This window comes from Buteo buteo, chromosome Z (assembly GCF_964188355.1).
Source record: "Buteo buteo chromosome Z, bButBut1.hap1.1, whole genome shotgun sequence".
Taxonomy (NCBI): domain Eukaryota; kingdom Metazoa; phylum Chordata; class Aves; order Accipitriformes; family Accipitridae; genus Buteo; species Buteo buteo.
Window position 1 is genome coordinate 48,815,387 of NC_134204.1, and position 17,948 is coordinate 48,833,334.

Below are 17,948 nucleotides of genomic sequence, written 5' to 3' on the forward strand. Positions count from 1 at the left end.
GGATGAAGGGATTGAAAGCAGCCCTGTGGGGAAGGACTTTAGGATGCTGGTGGATGAAAAACTGGACACGAGCCAGCAATGTGTGCTCGCAGCCTAGAAAGCCAACTGTATCCTGGGCTGCATCAAAGGAAGTGTGGCCAGTGGGTTGAGGGAGGTGATTCTGCCCCTCTGCTCCACTCTCATGAGACCCCACCTGGAGTACTGCATCCAGCTCTGGAGTCTTCAGTACAGGAAAGACATGGACCTGTTGGAGCAGCTCCAGAGGAGGGGCACAAAAATCATCAGAGGGATGGAACACCTCTCCTATGAAGAAAGGCTGAGAGAGTTGAGGTTGTTCAGCCTGGAGAAGAGAAGGCTCCGGGGACACCTTGTTGTGACCTTTCAATACTTAAAGGGGGCTTATAAGAAAGGTAGGGACAGACTTTTTAATACAGCCTGTTGCAATAGGACAAGGGGTAATAGTTTTAAACTAAAAGAGGATGTATTTAGACTAGATGTAAGGAAGAAATTCTTTATGGTGAGTGTGTGAAACACTGGAGCAGGTTGCCCAGAGAGGTGGTAGATGTCCCATGCCTGGAAACATTCAAGGTCAGGTTGGATGGGGCTCTGAGCAACCTGATCTAGTTGAAGATGTCCCTGCTCGTTGCAGGGGGCGGTGGACTAGAGACCAACCCAAACTATTTTATGATTCTGTGATTCTAACTTCATAAATTAACTGTATACCCTGGGGACAGGGAAAGAGTTTGAAAGGGAAATTAGGCAAAGTAGATAATTTTTAGCCAACAAGTGGATTTATGGATCTGGATCTTTTCTTGATCTTATCTCAGTGCCAAAACAATTCTAGCCCAGGAAAACTGTTCAAGTATTAAACTAAAATAAGGCTAAGATGAGTCAGCCACTTTTCCAGCCTTTGTGCCAATGAAATGTGAGTGGTCAGCAACAGACAAATTCCAGGCTTTAGTGTTTTTAAAGCAATTTAGGAGAAAGTGCTGAGTTGTTTTATTACCATGCTTTGAAGAACATTTTGAAACTTTATTGGTCACCATCAATTGTTTAATCTGAGATGGGAAACTAGTGAGGGGAAAATGTTTGGTGATCTTCCCAAAAACAAAAACAAAACCCTGAAGTATGGTCTCAGGTATGGTAAGTGGAGCACAATGTCAATATGTAAGGATACAAAACCTAAGTTCACTAGCTTCTGGTGTTTCATTTAATGCAAAAGAAACGGAATTATATGAGACAGGACTATTTGGTTTCACAAGCATTGGCAGCTTATTCGCCATTAAGGATTGTGCCCACAGCTAATGTTAATTTTAAGATTTTTGTTCAATAAGTCTACATACATTTACGCTGACTGCAAATGTTAGAGTTATACGCTGACTCTTTGGGCTTTTGGCAACAGAAGCATGTATTCATACCTTTATTTCTGACAAATTTTGTTTCATGTATTGGACTCCACATTTATGTTGAATAAGTTTTCATTGTCACTTTTAGTTCTATAAACTCTTCCTTCTAACATATATTTAAGGGCATTAAAAGATTTTTAGGGGGTTTAATACCCTTTTTTTCAGAGAAGAGAAACTGATAAAGGCTCAAAAGTGGTGGTGCAGGCCATGATAACAGTATCTCATAAAAGGACTTAAAAAGACCCCCTTTCTAAGGGGAATCTAATTTACAGAAAAATTCAAGAACTGATTAAAGGTCATCTGAGAGGAGAACACAGGATTGAACAATTTATCAAAGGCTGCCTTTTTCATATAACCTAAGCTTCCAAATAGGAAATTAGAAAGTGCAGTGTAAAAGAAATTGTGCCTTTGTGTTATTAAGGGGAAAGGGACATGCAGGTCAAGCATAGAAGCACCTTTTATTCAGAAACTGACTGCAACCAATGCATGAATAACAACAGTCAAATTGACATTCCTGTGACCGGTGATCCAGCTGAGGATTTTGATCCACTTATATAACTTTCCCAAATGCCAAGACTTTTATCTTAGATGATGGCCTATGGTTAAAGAAGGAATTATTGATGTATTACACAGTGCATCTTTCCTGAGCTGGAACTACAAGGAGAATCTTGTCAGATGGTATTGCATGTGAAACTATTTCATGAATTACACTTCTTTGAATGAAGGATTATGGGAAGAACTTCCTTTTCACTTGAAATCCTCTTTATTAAGAGACAAAGTTATCAGACATTTGGGAGCTCATTCTGGAGCTGTGTCAGCATTGCAGATTGCATGTTGAGTCAGCAAAATATGGAAGTTATTTCTTTTTTCTTTTCTATGCACTACCTGATAGGAGTTAGAATGTACACAAAGCACAATTTCCTACTCAGAACACTTTCTAAGTCTTTATAACTAGTTTTTCCGCTGCATGACTCACAACCTTTTCTGGCCTGTCGTCCTCCAAAAATATGTCAAAGTAAATAACAGCTCCACAAACATAGTCTACAAAAATATCTAAGGCTCTGTGATGGTCTGACAAATTATAGCTAATGTCTTAAACATTCCTTAAAGAACTTTGGTGGAGAAGATGGCCTCTGTAAAAGGACTGGAGTTGAGTGAACAGAAAAATGTGGCTGCAGAATAAGGCCCCACAGCAAGGTGGGACCACACTTCTCCAAAGCCACAATTCCTTATCTTAAGCGACCTAGAGAAGAAGCACAACATATGCACCTGAAGGAAAGTCCAGATAGCAGTCATGCCTGGAGGGAGAGAGAAGCAACACCCCGATGACCCCAAAAGTGACCCAACCCATTTCCAGAGAATCCCACGAACTTAAACTGTGCATGACAGGACCCCTGACTCATTTCTGGAACACTCCTGAGCTCACACTGTGCTTGCACAGTGATGGCAAACCTCCACCTACAAGGGATGACCTTTTAGGTATAAAAGAAGGGAGGACGAGTTCTCAGCATGTGCCCTCCAGGACTGGATCTCTAGACTGGCTGGACCAATGCTGGACCCAGGACTGGTGAAACCCTTTTCTTCTCTGTTTATTCCTCTCTCTCTCTCAATTCCCCCCCCACACACACACAGTCCCTACACCTCATCCTTTTAAACATAAACCATTGACCAAGCCTGGAACCAGGAGTGGATCTAAGAGCCCCTCTTTGAGAAGGAGTCTAGAAAGCAAGGGGGTCCACTCTGAACCTCCTGATTCAACAGGAGGGCTCTTCTTAGTTTTTTCTCTGAATAGATCCCCAAATAAGTAAGACTTACATATGGTTAGCATGTGTTGTACGGTTTACTGACAGGGTTTCATGTTCCTTTTTCCATTTCTTTTTCTATACCTTCCTTCTCCTTTCAAATGGTGGCTTAATGACATGATGCAAGGTTCATATTGATAAGTTCACTCGTACTTGGCAATGTTAGCTTGGTTAAATAAATGTTGATTGCTGTTGAACTCCCCTGGTGTTGTTTCACCTCAATTATGACAAAGGAAATCCATGAACCTGAGTCACTCCAACCTTGGGACGCGACAGGCACAATCCACAATTTTGGATTTAAAATACACAGCGTGAGATGAACCATGCAAAAGTGTCTCAGAATCCTGGAAATTCAGACCTGAACAGACCTTCTTCTCAAGTATGGGTGCCAATATTCAACCAGTTACTATCTACCAGTGAAGTGCTCCATCCACTTGTCAACTTTAACAGCTGAAAAAAAGGATGGGAATTATGTGACCAAAACCTCTGTTTGAAGATGGTTCTTTTAAATATTTTTAATTTTGTGTGTAACAACACAAATAGCAATGTCTTCTTATGCTGAATTAAATACCAGTATTCATTTTATGCACAGTTTTACAGTTATATTATTTTACTTATTTTTAGTAATTGAATTATATTAGTCGTAGGGTGTTATAACTAAAGACTGGAGTGCATTGTCCATAAACACTGGGTTATATAGGAGAGAAAAATTCTTACATCAAGTAAATTACTGTCTAAATAAACAAGGGTCAGGAGTGCCGGGAGGAAGATACATTACCAAAAAAAAAAAACAAAAACCACCAAACCCCAAACCCACAAAAACCTACTTGAATACTGTTTGTGCATATTACTTCATCTCCAGAACACACTTCTTAAATTATGAACTTATTTTATTACCATGTAGTTCAAAGCATTAGTAGACTAGCATTTATATTATGCAGGATGTCACTAAAGATACTAATACATTCCTAACAAAGAAAAGATGCCGAAATGTACAAGATGCTGCTAAGTTTCAATTCTAAGCTCAGTGGTTGGACACACAGCTTATTTACAGAACACAATCAGAAGAGATACAATATGTTTCAGGGATTGATCTGGCTTCTTTTAATGGAAATACCAGATAAAAATAATTAATGTAGAAGAGAGTGACAAAAGTAGAGTTGGGAAATAATTTAAACTATATTCGTGAGCATGGACAGTTAGAACCACCAGGAAGCAGTCAAGAGGAAAGAACACCAGTGAAGAACTAGCTAGGTTCATTATTCATGTAACTGTTGTTTCCATAAACAAGAAAATGCTAGTTAGCAATTCAAAACAAGCATCTCTGTGTGAATACATGCTGTTGGGAAAATATCTGTTGCCATACTGGAGAAACCTGAAGGTTAAATTTTGCTGCTTTTTGCATAAGATCAGTAGTCAAAGAATACTCATATAAAAGAGTAGGGAAAAAACTGTCTTGAAGATAGATCTCCGCAAGCATATGTTGGCAAAGCAGACTTGAATTTTTTATAAATCAGCATTTTACCTTTTCTACTCATTTCTACTGCTGCAAAACTTAAGTAACAGAAGTCAAGCAGAAATTTAAAATTCCTAAGAATCCTATGCACTTACTAAAGTTGCAAAGCTAATGTGCTTATAGCATAGCCTGAGTCTCCTATTACAAGACCATTTACACTGGTAGCAATACTTAAAGAAGGGAAGTACACTTCTGAAAGAAGTTTTCAGGTATTTGATTCCTAAATGGTAGTGCCAACGTGAAACAGAACCAAGACAACAGTGACGGAGAAAAACATTTCTAATATGGGACCAACTTTGAAAGGACACCTAACTCGCACAACTCAGTCACATCAAGCATTTAGGTTGTTCAGCCTGGAGAAGAGAAAACTGTGGGGAGACATTGTTGCAACCTTTCAGTGTATAAAGAGGGTTTATAATAAAGAGAAAGAAACACTTTTTACAAGGGCCTGTAGGGACAGGACAAGGGGTAACAGTTTTAAACTGAAAAAGGGTAGGTTTAGATTGGACATAAGGAAGACATTTTTTACAATAAGGCTGGTGAGACACTGGAATAAGTTGCCCAGAGAAGTTGTGGTGCCCCATCATTGGAAAAGTTCAAGGTCAGGTTCAATGAGGTTTTCAGCAACCTGATCTAGTGAAAGATGTCCCTGCCCAGGGCAGGGGAGTTGAACTAGGTGATCTTCATAGGTCCCTTCCAACCCAAACCATTCTGTGGTTCTATGAATCTATGATTTAGTTTTGGAAGTAAATCCTTTCATTCTGTCATTCTATCAAACTGGGCCTCTGGATATCTACCAAAATTTCTTTTCTCATTTGCTCATCCACAAAACTATTGATGTGGGGTATGAATCTAGAGTTTATTCTGTTCTTTGGAAATGTGAAATCAGAGGGGATAGGAATGAAAATGAGTGAGGAGAATGAGAAAAAAATCACCAATCTTTTAACTTTATACAGAGGTGTCTATGAAAGATAATATTGAAATTTCACAAACTTGAAAAATTGTTAAAGATAAGATTTAGATACAATAGGTGGAAGTTAAGTAATTAGTGAAAATTTAGAGGCCTGACGTTCCTGAACCTGTATAACTAAACTGGAATCTCTATTTCAATGTGTATACCTTGACATAGGACATTAAAAGGTTGGGTTTAAAGTATATTTTTAAATCAATGTGCTTTGACATGGAAAAATACCTTACTTAAGGTTTTAGTGAACAACTAAAGCAGTTATTTTAGGTCACTTAGGACCTTTAGATTGATAGCTGGTCAAAACACAATGACAAAACCAAATACTACCACTTTTTCCCTTTGAATTATTTTTCACCATCTTCAAGGAATAACTTCCACATAATAACTTCCTGTCTAGGCTATTATTGTCACATCTGGGACAAGAAATAAATGTCCCTGGAAGGTAAAGGTGTGTGCTTTGAGAGTCTTAGTGCTAGACCTGTATAAGGACCAGACTTGCAGAATGAATATGCACAAGGTGGTTTCAGTGATACCTTTGAAAGAAAAATAGCATTTCTTTATCTGTCATCCTGAGTTGGGCTAACAGTGTATTTGTTTGCCCACCATGCTTCAATGCAAGCCTGTCACTGCTTTTCATAATATAGCCAAGCATTGCATGTTTGATTATCCAATGTTCTTAAGCCAAGTGTCTACACCTGCATGAGCCCCTTGTAATTATGTTCACAGCAGGTATGAAAGCTTTTCTGCTACATGTGCTTATTTATCTAGACCAAAGCTGATATAACTGGAAAAAAAATCATAGGCAAGGTTGGGGCTGGGCAAATTTGGAAAAGAAAGTTTGTTCCTTACCCCTAAAGCATAGCTTTTCTGACTATCTTGAATATTACCTTTTTGGTGACAGTGGACAACTTTTTCATAACTGTTGTCTGCCTAGAAGAAAGACTCTGGGTTTTGGCTGTGAGCTGGAAGGGAGCTGGAAAAGGGAGGTAGTGGCATTTCTATGCTTTCATTTAGTAATGAAGAAGTTTTTACATAAACTAGATGTTTCCTCAGGTGTAATCAGGTACTGATTACAGCAAAACAAGTGTGTTGCAAAACAGAAGTGAAACTGCTCTAAATCAAAGTATCAAGCTATTCTTAAAAAAATTAATGATAAAAAAATTGTACCTCAGCTTTCACAAAACAGGGGTGCCTTTCTGCAGTAACTTGAGATGCAAAAACATCATCTCACTCTGTAAACTGGAAGAGCTGAAAGCCCAGAGAGCCTGGCATTTACCAGAAGCACTCAACACCACCTAAATTTAGTGTCTCCTTCTCTCATTTACTGTTTTAGGGGTCACAGTCTCACAGACCTGAAATATTACAGGGGTTGAAGCACTTCTGTGAGCACCAAGTGCTGACAACATCAGCAGAGCAGAGAGCAGCAAAGAGCCAAACAGCTCCAAGGGACAATGCTGCCACCTTGGTGACAGGTCTGCAGCGAGGGCTTGAGCTCTCCTTAGCGCTGTAGCTGTGGTGGCCTCACCTACAGGAGTTGTGATCTGCACAGAGTCACTAGGGAAGGATCTGCAAAGAGAGGTGAACAGGTTGTGCACTGCCAGGGAAAATGAAGAGGAGATTGACAGGCTCTTTGTGGAAAATCAAGACAAGAGCCTGAGCCATACAAGGAAAGAGAAGCAGCTGGAGGCTCTGGTCAGTGGCCAGGGGAGGGTGGCTCTTCGTGTGGAAAAGTCTGGAAGTTTGTGACTGTTAGCAACAAGGGAGAGGTTCCTGCTCCACCTGCAGAGTTGCAATTTCAGCAAATGTGTAGTACCGCAAGCACTGATAAGGGTAAACATGACCCAGGAGGGGACCCATCAGAGACAGCTGAGCCCAAACCTTGAGTCCACACAAAGGACAGAAGGCATGTAACAGTCACAGGATACCCTCTTGCAAGAGACTTAGGCATCAATCTGTCAACACAGCCTGATGTCTCAGGAAGCTTGCTGGTTGCCAGGGGTCAAGATCCAGGGTGTGGAGGGGGTCTGCCAGAGCTTATCTGCTCCTTGGACTGTTACCACTTACTGATTTTCCACATGGACACCAACAATACCACTAGGGATAACCCAAACATATCAGGAGGAACTACAGAACTCTGGGGATGAGAGTGAAAGACATGGGGGCCCAGGTGGTTGTCTTCTCAATCCTGTCAGTAAACAGGAAAGGTTCAAGCAGAAATGAACTTATCCAGGTCACACCTGTATGCATGGCTCATATCAAAGGCAGGACTTGTGCTTCTATGGCCTCAAGACATGCTTTGAACAGTGAGGCCTACTGACCATGTACAGAATATATTAGACCAAGCTGGGCAAGAATGTCTTTGCAAACAGACCTGCCAGCCTGGTGAGGAGGGTCTTAAACTAGGTATGCCCAGGCAGGATTACCATAACCTGAAGAGAATTGAGGGCACAAATAGAGCAGACACATCAGATGGACAGCAAGACAGAGCAGGGTCTCACACTGTCTCTGTAAAAGCAGCACAGCTTGGGGCTCACCTCAAACATCTATATGCAAATGCACATAACCTGGGCTGCAAGCAAGAGGAATTAGAAATTGATGCACACCTGCTAAGCTACGGCCTCACTGGGATTACAGAGACATGGTAGAATAACTTACGGCTGGAGTGCTGCAATAGAGACATGCAGAGTCTTTAGGAAAGACAGGGTGGGCAGGCATGGAGAAAGGGTTGGACCAGACAGCCACTGAAGGTCCTTTCTCATTTGAATTTTCATCCTTTGATTGTTCACTCTGGACTATTGATAATTGTTTTGGTGTCTCAAAATCGGGTTAGATGCTATAGTAAGGGACATGAATATAGACTGATGCAAAGCTATATAATGGCTTTGTAACAGAAATTTTTTAATTTGTATTAACAGAGAAAAATTGGAATGCCTGGGTGTGGAAGTATGAAGGGCAGAAGAAGGAATCTAAGAATGGCACATGCCAACTGCACCTAGCCCAGCAGGTCATCAAGATCACAGGACATCTGCAAGTAGTTTCTAAAGTTGTGGTTTTTTTCAGATTGGGAAGACAAAGGACAGCCTACACCAAGAATCAAGCTGTACCCAGTCTAAAACATAGATAGGATAGACTAAAGACAGAATCCATTAAGAAATCAAGGCGGGGAGGAAATAAAGAACAGATTTGGAGCTATAAAATACTCAAGTGGGAGATGAAAGACAGTGAGTCATCAAGAATAAGGGAAACTATTAAAATAAAAGCATTTACATTCATGTGGCAAAAAAGGGGTTAAAATTCAGTGCATTATTTTTCTATGCATAGCTGCATAGAAGTTGTCATTAATACTCTAGTGGACTCTATACATGAGAGTGCATATAGGGCATTATTAATTGATGAACAAGATTTAACAGAGAAGCCAAATTGTTTCAGAATGACAGTATCTTTGGGGATTAGCACTCTAACCTTCCTTAGGGAGATGACGACACAAGCAAAACAAAAATATAAGGATTAGTGTCTATGCTAATAAAGTAGGAGGGGTGAATGAACAGGTAAGTAATAACTGAGAACAGTATGGGGGACCATAAACAGAGCAGGACCTGTACTAAGCTTAGATTCAACTGCTACAACTCACAACTCAGTCTTAGAATACTCCAGTGTTTTGTATTGCTTCCAGAAGGAAAAGTTTTGTACAGACAAATATTCCTGCAAGGTTGAAAATGGTCAAATCTGATTTTAGGTTTGGATTTGGAACAATTTAACAAAAGATAAATTTAAGTTGTTAATTATTTGAAAGCTTTCTTATATAGGAATATTTTCAGCATTTTCCTAAGGGTGATCAGGTTATGAACTTAACTAAATAGGTGAAGCCTCTCAGATGACTATGTTTTGTCTCTGGTTCTAATCTGTTTTAGCATGGATTTTGTGACTCATTATTCAGAGCATGCAAAAGATTACTCAGTGATGAGCACAACATAAATGAGACATGCTTAAGACAAAAGATGTCTACCAGTTTATAATACTGTAAAGCTATAGAGCAAATGTATCTCCACAACTAAAGCTTCTCTTTTTAATTTTTCATTCAGCAAACTATCCATACTGCAATTGTGCTAGAATTCTGTAATTAGAAACGCAACAGCATTACGGCATCTGTGTACTGTGTAACATGGGAATCTGAAGAGAATCAGTAACATGACATTTGGATGCATAAAAATGACAGACTAATAGAAAATAAGGAATAAGCAGTTTTTTAAGGGGGGATCATTTGACTGTGTCACAATTAATAAATATATCTGATAATAAGAAAAAGGTGGGTGAACTACTATGGTTTCCTTTTTTGCCCCCATTACCTTATAACCCATCTGGTTTAAGATGAAATCTGTCTAACATATTGTTCCCTTCAAAGCTGCTTTTTGCCATGCTTAATAAGTTAATTTTATTTTATTTTCAGTGATGACTGTTGTCTTTATTATTGGTTTTATCTTCTTCACATTTTTTGTGATTTAATTGAAATTGTTTTCCAACTTTTTACACAATGCAGCAATACTACTAACATAAGACACTTGTCAACAAATATAAAAGTGCCCTTAAAGGCTTAAGTGAAGAAAATTTTGACATTATCTTGACAATATTATAGATTTTGTAAACTTGATCATTAGGACATATCTTTAAGTTTGAGCATGGGAAAACTAGTACTCAGTAGGACCAAGTTGTTCTTGTTCTGCTTTGAATCTGTTTAGGACACAATGTAGCTTAGTATCTGCAACATCTTGTCTTGATATTTCTAATGTAATTTGCACCAATTAAAAAACTTAAACCTGTGAGATTTGAATGCTCCAAAACTCCTTCAAGCCAACTGATTTAATATTGTGCTACTTTCTAAAAGATTCACAGGTAATGAGGTTCTAAAAATCTTATTATTTCTCTTGGTTTTGTAATACTGTTCATACATTTTAATAAACACTCAATATAGATATTCTAGAAGAAAATAATTTATGAGATGAATGTATACAACTGTTTGAGATTCAGTATCAAAATTCAAAGAAGTACAGAACAAAAATACATTGCAGAGGTAACAGCATGGTATTTTTTCTACAAGTACTAGAAAATTATTGTTAAAAAGCATGGATGGTATACAGACACTTTTTATCTTTAATAATGGGATAAACATGGAATTGCATCTTGTGAACTATTCATGAACCTCAAGTTGACAGGATTAAGTTTTCTTACCATCAAGCTATTATACTAATTTTATTCTGAGCAGAAATATTGCTTTTACTAATTTGCTAATTCCACAAGAAGAAAATGTGGCTTATAACACACCTTCTAAGTCTGCTGGATCTATAGGTTTAGAAAAACATGATCTGTGCTGCAAAGAGACTGAAGCAAACTCATAGATTAGTTCTGCTTTCATTTAAAAGGATCCACAATTTCACAAAGAAAATGGAGGAATATTAAAAACACCTTAGCATTTGATTGTTGAGGGAACTGAGGAGAAACTAGACACAATTCACTCTGTTTTTAAGCCACTTACAATGTAAAGAGAAAGAGATTGAAATAAACTTGGATTGCAGCCAGACTGGCTGGCAGGCAATATTTGATGCAATTAAAAATAATTTTCAAATAGAATTGTTTAATGAAAGGCAACTTTAAGAGTATTTTCCAGAAAACTCTCTCCTAGCATACTTCCCTCCACAATATTAAAAAAAAAGTAATCTGTCCAGCAGAAAGAGTAATCTGAATAGCTATAACAGGCCTTTTTGTCACATTGTTGTAATATGAGAAGCCTTTTTGGGGATCAGGGAGGCTGTTCAATAGGAGGTTGCTTGAAATTTTGGGGGAAATTGGAATTTATTTCTTTTTTATTCTCACTTTAAGGCATAACTAGTCATTTTTTAATCCAGTATCTGGTAGTGCTTAAGGCTAGACTTAATTTTAAATAATTCTATCTGTATATTCTAATAGTAAATAGGGACAACATTGGTATCTATCAGCAGAAGCTGAGCAATGCTAGACAAAATCTTTTTAGTCACTGGAGTTTTACTGAAATTCTTTGAGCCGCCATAGCTTTGAGTGTATAAATGACAAGGCACATTCATCAGAATAAGTAAAAGATCTGGGAAAATAGGACTCCTCTTCTAGAAGCCTTTCAAAAAATAGTCACTATTTACAGAGGTGGACCAAAGAAATCAAAATTTAAAACAGGGTAGGAGAACACACACAATAAACTAAATTTATTCACTTTGGCAATACTTTCACTTCCAGGGTGAAGCCTGTAGGCATAAAATACAGTTTTAAAGTTATTTTACCAAAAAACACCCTCTTTTTAAGATACTGTTTTTATTCAAGTGGAAAGAGAAACTTTAGGGTAGCCTTTCTCCAATAAAAGAGTGTAAGAGAACAAAACTTCCTTATAAAAATGTCCTGTTAAAGCAATCTTCAAAATACTTGAGATGTTTGAAGTGCTTAAATGTTGTTCTAAAGCAGATTAGACACAACCAGGATAAAACTTCTCTCTGTACAGAGGAATCACAGCATGTGATTAGGTCAGTGAACAAAAAAGGGCTCCTGGCATGCTATCACTGCCCTGGAGCAGTGACTAAGGGCATGGCCAGCATAATCCCTCTGCCTGAAATCCACAGCTGCAAGCATAGGAAGGCAACATATAAAAGAGAGCAGTCTGAAGGATGCAAAGGCCAACCAACACCGAGGAACACCCTACATGTGAGCAGACTCAGTGCTCATATTCTGCCATCTTACATGCAGGATGTTGCAGTCTGGCTCTGGATTAACTAGATTCCTACAATACTCTTCTCCACACATCTGTTTCTAGCAAACTTGAAAGGAAACCAGCAAGTGGCTACTAGACTTTCCAGGAGATAGCATGTAATCCCATATGCTACAAAGCACACTTTCCTGGGTATTCTAAAACAATGTAAACAACATTTAACTGTAAGGGCTCTGTTTGAGCTTACAAACTTCAAGAAATGTACTTTACCAAGTGCCTTAAACAGATTTGTACAGCAGTCTCAAAAGTCAAGTCCTTGTTGAGTCCAAATTTGCAGACTAATTTCTTTTGCCCCAACTCAGGTTTATTATTTAAATTACTTTGTGTATATTTGATCACTGCAGCTTTAAAAGATCATCAGAAAGACTTGTCAGCAACATTTTGTGAAGACAAAAGAGGGAAGGGAATAGCATATCACTTGCCATATGGACAGACTTAATTATATATGAAGATATAAGATTTAGATATAGATTTAGCATGCTTGGTCCCACAGGTCAAGCTCAGCTGCCTAAGGCCAGGTCCATGTAGATCTAGCCACTTTTCCTCTCAATACATAATACTGTGGAGTGCAAGGATCCTGATGTACCCAGCTTTGGATAACTCCTTCATATTTATCATAAAGCTTTCTATAGTGCCTTATTTAGCACACTGAAGAGGTTTTGCATGAAATTCTTTATGATTATCAGTAGTCACCTCATGATTATACTAGTTTCTCTAATATGATTTTCTTACAGTGCCAAAGATTTTATTAGATCCTGCACCCTGAATTGTTTAAACTCTTTGCAAGCACTGAGGTTGCTTTTTTGGCTACTTGCCTTTACCTTAGCTACTTCTATAGTTACAGATTTTACTTCACAAAAAGGTCTAGGTTACTATCATATTGGCCTCCCAGACAAGAGTTCCATAAGTCTAAATCAGTATAATGAATCAGATGAGGTATACAGCACAAGAAAATAAAATCTTTCTTCCAGATAAGGCAAACTAATCAATTGGGCTCAATTTCAGATTTGGGATCTAGATTTATGGTTTCTATGCTCCCAAAACAGAAATTGGGATTTGTAGTATATGTCCCAGCTTTCAAGATTCAACTGTAAAATTATTTACTCACAGTCCAGCAGTTTAGTAAAACATTCATGTATGAAATATGACCAAAATTACAAGTGATCCTGTACTATTTTGAACATCATACTTAAAGACCTCTCTAAAATCCATCTGATTATTTTGACAAAGAAACAAAATACCAATTTACACTGTTCATAATAGAAACTTCTTCTAAGGTTAAAAAAGCTCTTGGCAGAGCCAGAAATTATCTATGAGCATCTTAATAAGCAGGTTAATAGAAAAATATATTGTACTGGGTAAAGGGATAAAAGCACATTGGTTGAATGATTGCCTTCATCTTATTTCAAACAAGTCACTTTCATACCTTGTGAGATAATACTCTTATTTACAGTAATTCCAGTTAGCTACCTAACATCATGACTATTCTTCAGTGTTGGATTTTGTTTAACAGTTCAAATTGTAGAATCACAGAGTAATTTAGGTTGGGAAAGGTTTTTGCAGGTCAGGCTGACTTACCCTTCTGCTTGAAACAGGACCACCTTCAAAGTTAGATGAGGCTGCTTCTGTCAAGTTTGGAGAACCTCCTCAGCTTCTATCAGGGCAACCCAACGCAGTGGTTAGCGCCCTCATAGTGAAATTTTTAATCCTTACCTAAGCAGCATATGCAATGTTGTGCCTCTTGCCTCTAGACTTATGCAGGACACCTCTGAGGAGAGGCAGGCCCCTCTTTTTCATAACCACCTATTAGAAAGGTAAAGACAAGCAAAAAGGTTTGCCCTCAGCCCACTTCTCCAGGCTGATCATACCCAGCACCCTCAGCCTACTCTCATATAAAATGTGGTCCAGCCCTCAAATGATTTTGATGACCCCATGCTGCAGTTGCTTTGGTTTGTCAAAGTCTTTCTTCTACCGGGGAACCCACACAATAATTAAGATGACCTCTCACAAGTGCTGAGTAATGAAGAATCATGTATTCTTGTTGTATTCACTACAGTGTATGTGTGTGTGTGTATAAAGTTGTCGTGGTTTAACCCCAGCCAGCAACTAAGCACCACACAGCCGCTCACTCACTCCCCCCGCCACCCAGTGGGATGAGGGAGAAAATCAGAAAAAGAAGTAAAACTCATGGGTTGAGATAAGAACGGTTTAATAGAACAGAAAAGAAGAAACTAATAATGATAACACTAATAAAATGACAACAGTAATAATAAAAGGATTGGAATGTACAAATGATGCGCAGGGCAATTGCTCACCACCCGCCGACTGACACCCAGCCAGTCCCCGAGCGACGATTCCCTGCCCCCACTGCCCAGTTCCTAAACTAGATGGGACGTCCCATGGTATGGAATACACCGTTGGCCAGTTTGGGTTGGCTGCCCTGGCTGTGTCCTGTGCCAACTTCTTGTGCCCCTCCAGCTTTCTCGCTGGCTGGACATGAGAAGCTGAAAAATCCTTGACTATAGTCTAAACACTACTTAGCAACAACTGAAAACATCAGTGTTATCAATATTCTTTGCATACTGAACTCAAAACACAGCACTGTACCAGACGGCACTGTACCAGCTACCAGGAAGACAGCTAACTCTATCCCAGCTGAAACCAGGACATATATATTCACACACACACAATAGTGGTGTCAGTATTCAAAGGTCAATTTCTGGTGATTAGTTATTCAAAGAACATGCATGTTAAGGCTCAAATTGTATTACTGTTGGCATCATAAACCATCATTGAGAAATGCAGAAAACAAGGATGATGATATTAGAAAGGACTAATAGATTGCTAAAGGGATTATCAAGGTCTAGAGACTGCAGGACTCACTACACATAATTTTTACTTAAGCATAAAGCACATCAAGAATTGGACTCTGCACATTACTTTAACATGGCATGTGGGTGCTTAAGGGCCTGGAGGGATAGATGGATCTGTTTGCTAAAATAAATGATTTTAGGTGATGGGAATGATTCCAAGAGGCCCTGATTATGAGTCCAAATATTTTTAAGGCCTTCAATTTAGGAATGAGAAGGAGAGGTCAGGCTAGGAGTACCATCTAGCTGAACTGAATGTCAGAGAGTAACCATAGGGTTCTCCTTAATTGAAGAAAGAAGATGTGTTGGGTTCCTCTCACACACACACACACACACACACACACACACACACTTCAGTGTTAACAGGGTCTGGCTGCCCTATTTCTCCATCAGTGGAAAACAAAGTACATTTCTAAGTTTTAAGTCTGTATTGTTATGTCATTCATTAAACTGACTAGCAGGAGGCACTAATGTCATATATCGTTATATCAAGAATTTACAGAGTTTCTATTTTCTAATCTCCTCCCACTGTTACTGTTATGAATTACTGAGAATACCCTGCTTCTACTGGAGTCTCAAAGCAGATTAAGCACAGGACTCAAATGAAGTATTCTGTAAAGGAGCCCTCAAAATTGTCCTAGCTCCTTCAAAGCAGATTTATAAAGTCATGAGAAAATGGACAAGGAATCTCTGAAGCAGCCAATGTCAATACACTGCAAGGGTCTATTTCAGATCCAAAAGCTAACATGGCAAATAGGAGACACAAATGATATTTTTCTCCTGAAAAGGCAGCATGCTGTCATTACCTGATGGCATCTTCCCATGTTCCTGGGACTCTTAAGTCCCTCTAAATGGAGGTAATGCAACATTGAAAGAAATACGGCAATGAACCTAATGTCTCTGTGGCTGTGTGAGATACAATCATCAGGGATACTTAGGATATTAATTAACAGTCTAAACTTAATTTCCAGTAAGGAGATTGGACTACAAAACACAAGCTTACCAGACATCTTCTCTACCAGACATAAATTTTAAGGATTTCTCTTAGCAATGAAGACAGGGGTAAATGCTGGGAGTATTTCTTGCTGTTTTTCTGTATCTTGGAATTTTGGGGAAAATTAATAATATTTATGCAAAATATATTCTCTTAGAACAATGAAGGATATATTAAGATATTGTTTCAAATTATATTGCTATAGCTGTAAAAAGTCTTTCAAAACTATTTCTGTGATGTGTAAAATTTAAAATGAAGTACACTGATAATAAGGGTATGTTTAACATAATTTCTGCATGGCATCATATAGTTTACGCACAATAACAAGTTTAACTTGTATGTTTGTACCATGGTCTGCAGAAAATTATTGTACTCTGATGGGATATACATTTGGGTCTAAATTCTTAATAGCAGGAGGCATTAGCTACATTAACATGTAAATGAATGCACTAACTTTCCGAGCTTTCTCTAGCAACAAAAGTTTCTTGTGCATCTGCTATTTAAGAGGAGATCGCTACTTACATTCTATTTGTGGGGTCTCCAGATAAAAGCTTTTAAAATGTTTTTATTAATTAATAGCATTAATGACATATTTTCACCATCTTTTCATTATATATTTTTGCCAAATGTGGGCAAGTAAAACTCTATCCACTAGTGCATTTATTAGTCTTATTTCAAAACTAAAGACTTATGTTTACAAATTATAAACTTCTCTAGGGTACTTTCTCCTTCCCTCCTCTTCAACTCTCCCCACGGTCCTACCTCCACCCCCAAGAAATGGAGAACACTTGAGTGTTTTTATTTTATCCAGCCAAATTTTCCTAAAATTTAACATCTTAATGATGAATGTGTTCAATAATTTTGGCAACAGGATAAATGAACAGAAAACATGAAACAGAACATGAACAGAAAACATGGTCTCATTTTACACCTATGCTGCTCTCACTTTTGGCACAGAAGTTAAAAAGCCATCCCAAAATGACAATTATTTTCTGTAATAAACCAGAAAAGATTTATAATATTATGTTAGCAACAAATTGCTAATGATAGAAGAAAGGAGGGTGAGAATTTCTACCTCTTTACCAGTTATGTTCTGGCATTTTTTATTCACTTGTTTTAATATTCCAGATAAGGTAGGAGTCTCTGCGGCACACTCTTTATGCAGCAATACTAGTGTTGTATCAAATGACTATAAAATTGTGTGAAGCTCCATTGACTTCTACAGAATCTGCAGGGGTGGAAACATCTGCCCAGTTAGATCAGATTAAACTAGCTTTACTAAAGCAAGAATGTCAATGACTTAAGAAAGGACAATTTGCAGTATATTCCACCTGATTCATCTGACAGCTGAATGAAAATTACAGAAGCTACTTATCAAACTGTGTTTTATTGCCAGTAGAAAAATTTCTAGGCATACCAATTATAGTTGATAGATCTATTGATCTTGCTAAATTGATGAGATTAACATAATGACTAAATTTATTGCAGAATGTTAGTACAAAGAAGTTTTAAAATATGTTCAAAATCTGTTAACTGTTAAGAGATGACTCTGATAACTTTGTATTCCTGGTCCTTAGAACAATAATTTACTGTATTTATTTATTTATTT